This window comes from Microcaecilia unicolor, chromosome 6 (assembly GCF_901765095.1).
Source record: "Microcaecilia unicolor chromosome 6, aMicUni1.1, whole genome shotgun sequence".
NCBI lineage: Eukaryota > Metazoa > Chordata > Amphibia > Gymnophiona > Siphonopidae > Microcaecilia > Microcaecilia unicolor.
Genome location: NC_044036.1, coordinates 263,008,009 through 263,023,458, shown reverse-complemented (window position 1 = coordinate 263,023,458; position 15,450 = coordinate 263,008,009).

The following is a 15,450-nucleotide window of genomic DNA, read 5'->3' as shown; positions in this document are numbered from 1 at the left end:
TTAAATTTTTGTAATCAGAGAAAGAGGAAAGAGCTAATAGACTGCTAGGAAAAATGTTTGGGTGGAGGAGGAATCAGGGGAGGGAGGGGGCCCCTACAGCAAAGGGACAAGTTTTTCAAATATCAAGAAAAGGGGGGGGGGGGCACTAGACTACCAAGGAAGTTTTAGGAAGTGAGGGGAAGAAGGGACCATCAGACTACCGGGGGCATGTTTAAAAAAATATGGGGGGGGGGGGGAGGGTTTGAATGGGAGATTGGGGGGTCGATAACTGCTGGCAAAACATTTTTTTTTTACCCTTCTTGTCAGTGCCTTAACAATTGCTGCTCAGGCACTGACAGGAAGGGGGACATTTTGCAATGATCTGCAAATTACTGCCACACTTTTAATGTCTAACAAAAATAAAAAAAATCCCAAGGGACAGACGAGAAAGATATAGAATAAAAAAAAAACAGAATCAATCCCACTACAAACAATATATGTATATGATATCAGATTCCAAGGGACCTATACTTTAATATCAAGCTAACAATTTCAAAAAGCTTTGTTGAAAGGCAAACAAAGGAGAATTCAGTATAGGCTGTGATCCGAGTAAAGCCGAATGATTCAGCTCATTTAAAAAGCTTTATACATCATTAATACTCCTAATTATTCCCTTCCCATATTTTATTTTTTTTATATCAACGATTATAAAAAGGTCCACAAGGAATCTAATAAACAAAATAACACAATGTCCATTGGCTGAAAAATAAAGTTCTTGTGTGTATCAGTCATCAAATTTCCAAAATAAACAGCACCAGTATTTCCAAAAAATAAGTACTGAACTTATCTCAATATTTGATGCATATTATTTTGTCACTACTTCAGTAACTGCTCAAGATGCTTTTAATATGGCAATAATTTGCATGCTTATTGCGTGTAGCATGCCATGGTTGTTGTGGAGTGATCGTTTCATAGTAGAGCCACATACTAAGGGCCCTGTTTACTAAAGTGTGTTAGTGTTTTTAGCACGCCTACACTTAGCAGGTTTGCTAAACATGTAGGTGCCTATAGGGATATTGTAGCAGTGCGTAGCTAGGTGGGGCGCAGGGGGAGCGGTTGCTCCCCCAAACAGATTTTTAGAACAGATGGCACCTAAGCGCCAAATGCCTGCAGTAACAATGGCGTTCTCTGCCTCCTCCCCCCTACAGCGTGAGTCTTACACCTACGAGTCCTGTCTGTTCCGCGCCCACTCTCGCCCATCCTACTACTACTACTACTTTAAAATACCATCCACGTCGTCACTCGTTTTTAAAGCCCTGAGGCGTTCTCCCTCCGACACTGGTGATTCACATCGCCAGCCTTCTGCCAACGTCGGGGCTTCTCCTCAGACTCGTCCCACCTCTGCGGAAGACAGAAAGTTGCATTGAGGAGGCGGGACGCGCCTGAGGAGAAGCCCCAACGTTGGCAGAAGGCTGGCGATGTGAATCGCTGGTGTCAGAGGGAGAACGTCTCAGGGCTTTAAAAACGAGTCGGTAGACCCGGGTTAAGGAAACTGTTGAGGAAGTCCACTGTGAAGCCTAATACTATAGTCTTGGGCTGAAACTGGGAAAAAATTATGACTTCAGCAATTTCAGATCTATTGTATAAACATAGCCTGTATGGGAGGGAAGCAAGATGGAAGCCACTGCTGAAGAAAAGTGATATCATGTGCCACATATCATTTGTGAAGAACAGGTTAGTGGATACTGTACATGTGTAGGGTTAAGGTTTTGTAGTCCAATGAGACCAAAGTTGAACTTTTTGGTTTTGATGCTCAGCTATATGTATAGCGTAAAGCAAACATCATACTGCTTATACTTTCCTTACAGTAGGACTTTGTGGTGTCAGCATTATATTATGGGGTGGTTTTACAGCACTGGGGGCAGGGAGCCTTGTGGTGCAAGTACAGGGAGATGCTAGAGGGAAACTATGCTGCTCCTCCACTCCATAGACCACGTAGAAATTATCATAGATGGGGAATTTTGCACATATCTTGCATTGCACAATTGTACAGAATTCCCCCAGGAGCAGTATCTAAATAACTTTATTATAGCTCCCATGTCTCTCTTCTGCTCTCCTTTCCTGTATACATGTTTATGTCCTGAAGACTCAAGCAGATTTCTCCTATTTTGACTTCCTTTCTCTGGATTGCTTCTAGCCTGTGTGTCTGAGATGCAGCCTGAAGACTGAACACAGGCCTCATTGATGAGCTGTTTGTTGTGCTTCTTTCTGTGCACCCCAACATCCTTTTGGCTCTAGCTTACCACCGTGTCATGCTATTGTGCCAGTTTGAGATTATTGGAGCATATAGCTGTTGATCAAATTGTAAAAACACACAGAGGTCATTCAGTTTTTATTAAATACTTTTGATCCAGTTATAATATTACAGATGGATTGAAATACATGTGTGTTTTTATGTGCTTCTACAATGAATATATCTGAAGAAAGTGGAAATAAGAAACAATGCGACAAGCTGACGGCCGTGGCCAGAAGGATGCTAGGCTGCGTAGAGAGGGGCATAACCAGTAGAAGAAAGGAGGTGTTGATGCCACTCTACAAGTCGTTGGTGGGGCCCTACTTGGAGTATTGAGTTCAGTTTTGGAGGCTATATCTTGCTAAAGATGTAAAAAGACTGGAAGCAGTGCAAAGAAAAGCTATGAAAATGGTATGGGATTTGTATTGCAAACCATACGAGGAGAGACTTGCTGACCTGAACATGTATACCTTGGAGGAAAGGAGAAACAGGGGTGATATGATACAGACGTTCAAATATTTGAAAGGTATTAATCTGCAAATGAACCTTTTCCGTAGAACTAGAGGACATGAATTGAGGTTGAAGGGGAGCAGACTCAGGACTAATGTCAGGAAGTATATTTTCATGGAGAAGGTAGTGGATATGTGGAATGCCCTCCCGCGGGAGGTGGTGGAGTTGAAAATGGTAATGGAATTCAAACATGCGTGGGATAAAAACAAAGGAATCATGTTTAGAAGGAATGGTTCTGTGGAATCTTAGCGGAGATTGAGTGGCAACGTCGTTAATTGGAAACAAAACGGGAGCTGGGCAGACTTCTACAGTCTACGCCCTGATCGTGACTGAATAGATAGGGATGGGCTGGAGTGTAAATTTTAAGGGGCTTTGATGTTAGCTTCAGAACTTAGTACAAGAACAGTACTGGGCAGACTTATACAGTCTGTGCCCTGAGAATGGCAAGGACAAATCAAACTTGGGTATACATATAAGTATCACATATCATGTAAAATGAGTTTATCTTGTTGGGCAGACTGGATGGACTGTACAGGTCTTTAGCTGCTGTCATTTACTATGTTACTATGTTACTTTGTAGTTAAGAAGACAGGTTGCCTGCACTGGCCAGTCCAGGGACCTCTTCTGCATCCTGCCTCCTGATGTAATTACTGTTTCCTTGTAGGCAGGACGCAACGGAGACAGTCTGTATTAATCCGTGCCTGCTACAGCCCCTGAGCAACAACACAGACACTGCTGTCTAGCTGATACCAACCGGCGCCTATTTTATAAAAGTCTGCTCCCCCTGAGATCAAAACCTGGCTACGCCTCTGTATTGAGGGCACATACATGGTTAACATGCATTAAAAATGTTAACATGCCTATAACGCTGCTTAGTCAACAGGGCCCTAAGTCAGCATTAGGGGGTGGCAAACAGGGCAACTGCTCTAAGCCCTCATGCCACAGGGGGCTTCATGTCTATCTGAAGCTCAAGAAGGCATAGCCTGCAGGTGGGCTTTGGGACTCTTTCTGCCCTGGCCCTTGTTTGTTTTACACCAGCCTTTTTATAAATACCTCTTTCAGCACATAAAGCACTGCTTTACACACAGAGGTAGTTTTTAAAATGGACCTCCACTCGACCACTGGAAAAACAAATAAAATATTATTTCACATAATGAGGACAAAGCAAATTAAAATGAACCATAGAAGAGAAAAACCAAAACCAAAGTTCATTATTTCTAAACATTATAGTGGGAATACAAGTGCTACATTTTTTATTTCTATTACAGAATGACTTGTGGTTGCATATGGTGTAAATCAAATTTAGATAAGGCAATGCCTGCAGTGTCAGAGTTTTTAGCAAAACAGGCATCAGGGCAGCTGCAAATGTTTACAGTGCACTAATTCTAAGACCCGATGCTTCAGGGCACACTTTGAAAATCAGAATATCATAGAACAGACTTTCCATTTTCTCTCTCTCTCTGCTTTTTCCTGCCTTTGTGTTTTAACAAGGCTCTTTGCCTAACTTGAGTTTGTCTTCTAGCAGTCCTGTCCCTGCTCTGCTTTCCCCACCTGGTGCTACATTATTACAATCATAGTTGTTTGTGGCGGATTGTGATGTCACAGACAGATTCAGGTTTCTTACAGATGTGCTTAGTGCTAAGCTAAGAGAGAATGAAAGATACATAAGCTGTAACTCGCATTTCGTACTGCAACTTTCTAGTAGCTATACTGGGGAAAATGGAAACTTTTGAGATAGTTTGTCTGCAGAAACAAAACATGAGACAACCCGCTGCAGTATCCGAGCAGTTAAAACAGCAACAGTGATCCAAGGAAGGGGTCACACTGGTTTCCAAATATATTCTCTGGTAAATGTAGAAGTAGCCAATATTTGCTGCAGTTCCCGTGCTGAAGAGAAATCAGTTAAAATGCAGAGAATATATTTGGAAACTGGTGTGACCCCTGACGAAGCTTATCCAAAACGTGGCCAGGTTGGGTCTAGATTACATTAAAGTTGCATTTGAGTGAACGTTTGCTGTCTCATCCTTCCTTGGATCACTGCTGCTGTTTGTACTGTCTGCTTGAATCTGACCATTATAAGAATCTTCTGAAGATGTAGTACCTGAGTTTTGCAGATCTAAGGGAATGATATACAATCTATATGAACAAATATGTGTTCAATCTGGTCAGAGGTGTTCTTATGGATGGGGTTTGGACTTATAAGCAAACCAAACCAAGAGTGGAAGATGGCAAATCTCAAGATGACCAAATTTTGCAAAAAAAAAAAAAAAAAAAAGTTCCTTTAAAGGGTAAAGAACATGTAGATACAAGTCCCAGACAAACACAGGCTGTGTTTCGGCTGGACAGCCTTCATCAGAAGAATCTTGGTAGATAATACCAAAATCAAAAAACTTTATAAGTATTCGTATTGAAAAAGAAAAAAACCAGTAAGTATTTGCATTAGAAAAGAAAAAGAAAAAAAGGAGATATGAATCAAAGATCAAAACACTTTATGGAGAGATCACTGATCACATGAAAACACATAGGTGTGAAAAGATGTGACTAATTGCCAAATTTCAAAAATGTATCTGAATTATCATATCTCACCTTGTGGTGAATGTCCATTGTGCAAATATAAGGCCAAGAACTTATAGATAACCACACTTAAGCTGAAATGAAAGTGAAGTGCAATAGGCAGTCAAAGTACAGTGCAATCCGCTTAAGTGCAAGGGTCTGGAACCAAAGAAATACATGCAGCTAACCGGAGCATGCACTTAACCGTTGTGACCCAAAGAAGCTTGACATCTGATAAACATATGTACAGTACTGTTTATTATACGTACAATATACAGTCTCCGTTAACTGACGTTATACAGTGTCTGTTAACTGACATTAGGCTTACTTGAAGTAATCAGTCATAGTCCTCTGTACACTCTTGTGTCTGTGAGTTCCATATACTATGTCTGCCAGACGGTAAAAACTGTCATAGCACTGACATCCAGTGGCCTCCAGATAGGCCATAATGGTGTTGAGATTCTCCAGCGTTCTTGCAAAAGTGACAGGAGGTTGTTGAATTTCGTCAGCATGTGCCTTGCTGCTCATTTCATCATCTGTTTCATCATCAGCCGTTGTTGCCTGCGTGTAGGCGCATATCTGGACATCAGTGCTGTCATCAGCTGTTTATAGATCGTAATCAACAGTTACGTAGTGATGAAACTCCTCTTCAGTAACACCGGCTGGGATGTCAATAGCCTGTTTATCTGACGCGTTTGCAACAGCTGCATCTGTTCGTCCCTCTCCACATCCCTAACAAAGCTTGCCCGCTTGTAGCAGTTCACAATGGTTGCCTGTGTAACATGATTCCAGGCTTCTTTCTGCTTATGTAGGGAATCCAACAGTGATAGATTACGAGCCAGTTCAACAGCATGTTTATCCTTGCCAGTCTGGTCATCCATAATGCTCATCAGACGACATAGCACAAGAGCCCGATAATGTTGTTTGAAATTGGCTATTGTGCCCTGATCCATAGGTTGGATCAGAGAGGTAGTGTTTGGTGGCAGGAAGACCACCTTACGTCAGACAGCCTGACATCATCACTGTGTGCAGCACAATTATCACAAAGCAACAAAATCTGACACTTTTGTGCCTGCATTCTAGTGTCTAACTTCTTTAGCCACTGCTTCCAAATTTCCCCAGTCATCCATGAATTTGCGTTAGCCTCATATGACACAGGAAGTCGCTTAACATTCTTGAAGCAACAGGGCTGTTTGCTCTTTCCAATGACGAGTGGTTCCAACTTCTCACTCCCATCCATATTGCAGCAAAGGAGGATGTCAGTCGTCCTTCAACGTTTTACTTCCTATAGTTTCGGCTTGTTTGAATGCAAGTGTTCCATCAGGAATCGCTCGTTCGCCAGTAGAGACCGTTTTCATCAGCATTGAAATTGTCATGAGGTGCAAACTCGTTCAAGATGGTAGGAGGAAATTAATAAACCCAATTTTCTGCACCAAAGTCATCAGCGTCTAGTTTTTCACCATGCTGTTTCTTGAATTTTATGTTGTTCTTCTCCTTCCATCTTTCCAACCATCCAACAGTGGCTTTGAATTCAGTTAGTCCAAGACTTTCAGCTAGCTGATTAGCTTTCTCCATAAGCAGTGGACCACTGACAGGAAACTGTCTGCTCCTGACTTGAGAAAACCACTGAAGAAGAGCATCTTCTACATCCTCAGCTTTTCCTGCTCGATTACGTTTCCGGTGTAGATTTGTATTGTTTTGCCAGTCTTCCAGAAGCTGATCTTTCTGCTTCAAGATACATGAAATTTGACTGGGATTGACACCATATTCTTTAGCAATAGATGCTTGACTTTGTTTGTTTTCTAATTTGTTAAGAACTTCTATTCGTTCAGCCAGTGTTAAAGTCTTACAGTTGCGCGATGGTGATGACTCCAGTGTACACTCTAACAACATTCTTTCGCTTCTTCTGCTTGTGGCAGTTAACCAACGAGATTTCAAATTTACTGCACCTTTGTCACGTGCCAATCGGCTTCCATATTCCACGCGTGCGCTTATGCGGAGTCTTTCCTGCAGAGGAGCGGTCTTAAACCACGTATATAAGCGAATCTTGCACTTATCAGTGGTGCACTAAACTGAAGTTTGTCCCCATAGTAATTGATGGCGCCAAAAACGGGACCAAAGTACAGCATGCAGTTAAACAGAGCATGTGCTTATCCGTGCACTTAAATGGAGTGCACTGTATTTAAAACTTGAACAAGATGTAAGTTTTGTTTGTAATCTCTATATATGTCTCATGATTTAAAGCATTTGAGCTGTTGTGCGTTCTTATTTTTAACTTATTCTTCTACACCCATATCCCCAGTATATTTTTACAGCTGTCAGTGCTGATGTCAGAATTATCATAATTTATACTAACATCATTACATGATGTCACTGCTCAGTACTATTCAAAATGGTGGCAGGCTACAACAGTTGAACCTTTTGTCAGTTTGTGTACTGATGTGGATATTCTGGTTTGTACTGCTGGTATGCAGTAGTTCATTTAAATGCAGGAAATAATTTAAACTGTAGACTGATTAGTTTTAAGTGTTTTTGAAAAAGTGTCTTATAAGCTGGCTTTTAAAAGAACACTATTGATGTTAAGAATGAAAACAGATTTTGCAGTAAAGCCTCTGTAGGCAATATATAGGCAAAAATTAGCCTTTTTGAGCTGGTTAGATTTAGACTATGCATATTTTATTTACTGCTGTGTTCACTTTATACCATGAGCAAGATTTTAGACAGTTTATATTGTCCAGTGTGCCTAGCGGATGCGCGTCAAAAATGAAATTACTGCAAGGGCCACTATGTAGCCGGGCGGTAACTCAAAACTGATGCACATTGGGCACACATAGGTGCCTACGTGGCTTAGTAGAAGGGCCCCTCAGAGACTTGGTGGAAAAAATAATAATCAATGGGACCATGTTAATTCCCCTGCGTTAAAACCCTTTATTGTTCATCAAAGATGAGCATTAGTTAATATATTATTGAACTAATATGTATATTTATAAGGATTAGAGGTTGAGAGACTATAAGAAATTCACTTATAATCTAAGACCGATGACGAGGTGGGGGCGTAAGACTTGCCATGAAGAGGAATAAGTGCTGTTTGCGAGCTGCACCTCTGAGGTCTAAGGTTAAGACTTATAAAAAGTAAACATCTGGTCTTGGGATAGAGCTATATAGTAAATGTTTTCCAAAATTATATCAGCAGATTATATTGTGTTAACTGTCAATTATTGGCATCAATCACATGCATAAACACTACTGACTTGCAGAAAAGTACATGACATGATTTGATGGTACATACTTTGCCAGTGGGTGGAGTTTGAGCACAACATGGGTGGACCATACAGATTCACCCATAAATTATAAAATGCTAGGATTTTTGTGTGTATGTGGTAACATCTAGGCATGAGCATTTACACCAACTATAGGGCTGGTTTAAGTGATTGTGCCATTGTATTCTATAAAGAAATGTTAGGCACCTACCTTTCTTTACAGAATAAGCTTAAAACAGGAGCCATAATGAGCACCTATAGTAGGCTGGTTACAGAATTACCCTCAGACACCTAGTTGGAGATCATTTTTTAATAAACCTGAAGCAGCAATATCCACTGTACTGCTAAAATCTTTGTCCTATTTTCATTTTTGTCTTTACCAAAAGCTTTTACTTTAAGGAACAAATGCACACTTTGCTGGAGTGTTGAACTGGTTAAAATTAAAAATAATTGGGACCGAAGCAAGTGTTTACAGGAATTAGCTGACATTTTCCTTTGCAAGAAGTTTAGGATTATTTTTACCTCTATTCCATGGGGAGGCCGTAGCAATCTTCACTTAATAAATATGCTATTATTCATGGCTTACTTTGGACTAGATTTAAGAGCTGGGTAAAAACAAGCAAACAAAGCCTGCAAATCAATTTGCTGGCATCATTTTGAAATAGCACATTATAGAAGTGGAGGAAAATGCACTGGCATAGAACTTAGAACATGCTATGGGCTTTTGGCTCTGAAAGGCTAAACTGAAGATTAGGGCAACAATTGCAGAAAACAGAATACAATCCATGATGAAACACTTTAATGTAGAACGCCAAAGGGCACTGATGAGTTCCACACTGTCACACAAATCAAAACCAAAGAAGTGGAAAAAGCTAACCAAAATGTCCAGGATGACCAAAGTTTATTCTTCAAAAACACTGCTGATAGAACAACCCAACACGGGCCGTGTTTCGACAAACACGATCTGCATCAGGGGAATCTGTCAAATCAGCAAACAGTATGTTGTCATATCGGAATTGCCATAACAGCATTCTTATGGAGGCGCAGCATAGACAAGTGTTCCACAGGAACTTGCTCTGCAAAAACCTTTAATGTAGACCAAGATCAGAAGGTAATTCCAATCCAGCCATTACCATTCATGCCATAAAACAGTTTTCCAAACCAGTGGAGTTTACAGGGTATCTGCAATGAATATGCATTGAAAAAAAAAGTGATCTTGGTGTTACACTGGTCAATAACAAAAAATTTTATTATAAAAATAAATGAAGTGTGCTTAGAACTTAGTGCTACCCGATCAAGGTAACACCCACCAATCCCATCATTGCACAGCAAATAGTCGCATATGCTCTAATAAATAATGAAGCTCATGAGCAGAGCTATTGGAGCAAAAGCTTCCTTTAAGTTCTCAAATAATCTTGAAAGCTGGAGGATCACCATGTTGACACTATCCCTGGGATTCTATATAGTGCGCCTAGAGATCTGTGCCAAAATCGGCATGGATTCTAAATTTAGGCACACAACTCGCTAAGCGCATTTTGTAACAATGTTCGCTGAACTAACAAGTGCAGGCAAAAGGGGCGTGGTTATGGGTGGGGGAAATGGGCATTTTGTGAGCATTCCAAAATTTACGCACCTAGTTATAGAATATGGCCTAGTGTGCCTAAATCTACGCGCAGTGATTTACACCAAGTTTTCGTTGGGGTAAATGGATGCATGTAGATTTAGGCACTGAAATATCAACTAAGCACATTCTATAATTGGTGCCTAAATCTAGGTGTCGATTATAGAATACACATAGTCGGAACTGATTTCAGCACTGATTTTTTAGGCACCATATGTAAAATCTCTTCCTATATACACAATTGGTTATCGGAAACAGTGGAACACTCATCAAAGAAATCCCATTAGTGATCAAGCGGCTTATTTATTGAAGAATATTGACCTTTGCAGATGGATGGAACTTTACTATTTCAGATAAGTGGCCTTTAAATAATAAAACAAATTTTTTTTCATGGGACATTTATAGCATTTGAAGTAGTTGAGAAAAACGGATTTTTATTTGTACCTCCAGCATTCTAGATTTGAGAACTCAAAGGAAGCTTTTGCTCCAGTAGGTCTGCTCATGAACATCATTATTTATTAGAGCATATTTATTTATTTTATTTGTTGCATTTGTATCCCACATTTTCCCACCTAGTTGCAGGCTCAATGTGGCTTACATAGTACCGTTATGGCGATTGCCAATTCCGGTAAGAGAAATACAGAGTAGTTTTGCATGAATGACAGAGTAAATTAAGTAGTCAAGGAGAGAGAGTTAAGTTTTTTCCAGTTCTGGTATGAGTTTTGTTATGTTGCAAGGTTCAGGTGTTTAGGTTGGATCATTGTGGTATGCCTTTTTGAACAGGTTGATTTGACTATTTGATGTGCTATGATGAGATTAGTGGGTGTTACCTTGGTCGGGTAGACTAGGTTCTGAGCACACTTTATAAAACATTTTTTTTTTGGTTATTGAACAGTGTAACACCTAGATCATTTTTTTCTTTTTGCAATATCATTAATAGGATCAGGTGTATTAGGGCCCCATTTACTAAGACGCACTAAGGGCGCTAGCTTTTTTAGTGTGCGCTAATGATTAGCACGTGCTAAATGCTAAGTCGTCCATAGGAACATATGGGCAACTCTAGCATTTAGTGCATGCTAATTTTAGCAAGTGCTAAAAATGCTAATGCTCCTTAGTAAACAGGGCCCTTAAAGTTTTTGAGCCCGGAGTTTTTTTTTATTTTTAATGAATATTCATGAGATAAATCTGCATCTGCTGGGTCTATATCTCATGTGTATTCATTGTGGATATTCTGATGGGGTCCCTAGGACAGGTTTGAGAAGCTCCGTTATAGAATCTTATTCATTTTTACAAAAACTCTGCACCTATTCAACATCCTGAATAGACCTCTATAAAACATGAGGAATAGGGAAGAATCAGTAATGTGTTGCCTATTTTTTTTTAATAAAAGGGATGTACAACTATCAGCTGCAAATTGAGAATCTGCTCCACCCAGAGACAGACACTTTAATGTAACATAGTAAATGACAGCAGATAAAGACCTGCATGATCTATCCAGTTTGCCCAGCAGTCACATTCATTATCAAAGCATTACTGAACCAACAGTCCAATAGTATTATTACAACATTTTACTTGCTAAGTTCCACTATACGATGGCTTCCTCTCCCCCACTGATGCGCATACAATTTGAATAGGGTATAAAACAAGCATACTTCCTCCTGATCCATCCTTGCCATTTTCAGGGCTCAGACAGTAAAACGTCTGCTTTTCTCTGGCCCTATTTCCCAGCTACTAGAGTTGCTGTTGAAACCCACTCCAGCTCATTCGTATGGGACACAGACCACAGAGGTCTGTCCAGCATTGGCTACACTTCTCCACAGCTAGAGCTGCCACTTAAGCACCGCTCTTGTGCGTCCTAAACTAATTCATAGCTGCTGATATGTAAGTTTTAGTTTGATACTATCCTCTTTCTATTTAGGGATCCTTTGTGTCTATCCCATGCATTTTTGAATTCAATCACAGTTTTTGTCTCCACCACCTCCAGTAGGAGGGCATTCCAGGCATCCACCACCCTTTCCATGGAAAAGTATTTCCTGATGTTATTCCTAAGTCTGATCAACAAAGCAAAGTTGAGACACCCCTACTCTTGAAAGCTCCTCGTGATTTTTTTGGCTATTTGTTATTCCTAAGTCTACCACCCTGTAACCTCAAATTATGTCCTCTAGTTTTTCCGCTTCTCCGTCTCTGGAAACGTTTTGTTTGTAGATTAATACTATTCAGGCATTTAAATGACTGTACTGTATCTCCTCTATCCCTTCTTTCTTCTAGGATATACATTCAGGTCTTCAAGTCTCTTCTCATGTGTCTCTTGGAGCAATTCAAAACTGCCAGTGCTCCCGCATACCCTGAACAGCGCAACTCAAACTTACAGCGTGCTGCATCGCAGTGGGAAGCAGAAAATATACTGTTTCTTCAGTAGCGACCAAATCACAGAAGTGGAAAGGACAGCAATGTCCCATGAAAAGTCACAGGAACAGGAAGAGAGTGGGAACAGAATCATGTACTTCAAGAAACAGACCAAGGATGTTCAACATAGGTATAAAATTTATTAAAAGATGACTCTACACGGTACCATGTTTTGGCACTCAAGTGCTTTCTTCGGGAGTCTCGGTAATCGTGTATGCAAAAGCTTTATGGATCAAGTCTTCAGAGATAAATCTATTGAAGAACTTTGTGGTCTTTAAAAAGATCTTTGTGAGGTACTGGTATGATGAAAAGTATGGCTTTTTGGGTGCCATAGCTCGTAGACTCATCTTTTAATAAATTTTATACCTATGTCGAATGTCCTTGGTCTGTTTCTTGAAGAGCCCGATTCTGTTCCCACTCTCTTCTTGTTCTAGTTTCTTCAGTAGCACCACAAACTGAAAGCTCCATTCCAGCACCAAAAAAATCCCAGGTGCCATAGTGCAATTTTTAGGCACCATGGGGACCAGGTACCTAGGGTTTGTCAAGCCCTGCTCTATCATATCTCCCCTATCTGGCCTAGCATGCCCATGACAGCACCTTCCAGCTCATCAGTGGTAATCCCCCACTCCTACCCTAGGTGGAACACCCTGTTCTTACTTTAGCTTACAACAGGGGTGGGCAACCTCGGTCCTCATGGGCTGGAACCCAGTTGGGTTTTCAGGATTTCCACAATGAATAAGCATGAGATCTATTTGCATACAATGGATGCAGTGCATACACATAGATCTCATGCACAGTCATTGGGAAATTCCTGAAAACCTGACTGGGTTGTGGCCCTGAGGCTAGACACTCCTGGCTTACAAGCTAACAGTGTAAGACAGGATTTCTTGTCCTGGTGGTTCCATAGCTAGTCAGGCTTTCAGGATATTCATGCTAAATATATATGAGATACTTTGGGCTAAACTGGTCTTCTGTGCCCCAATATTCTGGTAGAAGCGACTCCTACCTAGATAAGTGCTACTCACCAGGGTCGTACCAGGCTTTTCAGATAAAATGCTGAAAATCTTCATTGACTGTTCTGGCACTGAGTAGTGGTAGTGGATGGTCTGGGAAAGGAGTCAAGATGGAGCCACATGTTATCCAGTACTGCCAATATGCAGCACCAGTCAGGGCCGTGCCTAGGGTCTCTGGCGCCCCCTGCAGACCATCAGTTGGCGCCCCCCCCGCGCACGCACCCTGAGCCTCCTCTGCTCCATCCCCGATTCCCTGGTGCTTTAAATTTACCTCTCTCCGCCTCCGAGTCACGTCTGCGCAGCATCAGTGAAAGCCCTGCCTGTCTGACGTCTCTCCACCAGCCTTCCCTTCGCTCGTTCGTTCCCTCTGTGTCCCGCCCTCAAGGAAATGATGTCAGAAGAAGGCGGGACACAGAGGGAATGAACGAGCGAAGGGAAGGCTGGTGGAGAGACGTCAGACAGGCAGCGCTTTCACTGACGCTGCGCAGACGTCGGAGGCGGAGCGAGGTAAATTTAAAGCGCTGGGGAATCGGGGATGAAGCGGAGGAGTAAGGTTTTAAAAAAAAAAATACAACTACGGCATGGCGCCCTTGAAGGCAGGCGCTCCCCTGCGGCGCTTACCGCGCTTACCGTGTTGGCACGGCCCTGGCACCAGTACTCGGGGAAAACTATTGGGGTAAGTTAGGACAGAAAAAGAAACACTGAATGATGTTGGGCAGGACCCTGAGCAGGCACAGGGACATTTCTTATACTTTTATCCCAGGTAGTGAAAAATTTCAGGAACATTCCACAGGCCCAAACGCACTAATTTCATTTTGAGAAAGAACTGGCATCCTTAATGTTACTGCATAATTTTAAATAAGGTCAAACAGTAAACAGAGTGATGCCTGCAAACATCAGAAAATATCAGAGGTAGAGAAACATTTTTATGATGAAAAAGAAATATGTATTTGCAAAGTCAGTCCTAAGGTAAACAGCACGCACTGCAATCCATAACGAGTTTTAGCTTAGTAAAAGGAAGTGGTAGGATTAAATATACCAAACCTCTCCAGCTTTTGTTTTGCTACAAATTATTCACTTTTCTCCCAAGCTGGTTGCTCAGCTCTGAAATGCATCTCTTGACATTACCGTAGGAAGGATAAAATGGCGCAGATCAGCTGAAAGCAATTTACTCTGAAACGTTGTTGCCAGCAGGATAAGATTTTCCTTCATTCGTTTACTTTGAAATGCTTTTTTAAAAGCCAAAGTACACAACGCAGCCAAATTGCTGACATGTGTGTCTGCCTTGTACCCCAAACCCTACATTCTTTCATGTCTTCATAAGCTCCAATCCACTCTTGTTTATTTAAAGTGCACAGAACACTTCAGAACCATTAAAGCTCATGCTTTATAATACATGAAAAAGTTTCCTTTGAGGGGGTGGGGTGGTGGCATTCACTATTTACATACATAGATACCCTGGAATGCCAAGATTCAAAGGAGATGGGATTATTTCCCTGTGAGGAAAAGCTAAATCAGCTAGGGCTCTTCAGCTTGGAGAAGAGACAACTGAGGGGAGATATGATAGAGGTTTGTTTATAAAATACGGAGTGGAGTGGAACAGGTAGATGTGAATCGCTTCTTGTTTACTCTTTCCAAAAATACTAGGACTAGGGGGGCATGCAAAGAGGTTACTAAGTAGTAAATTTAAAACAAATCATAGAAAATATTTCTTCACTCAGCAAGTAATTAAACTCTGGAATTTGTTGCCAGATAATGTGGTAAAAGCAGTTAGCTCAGCAGGGGTTTAAAAAAAAAAGAGGTTTGGATGATTTC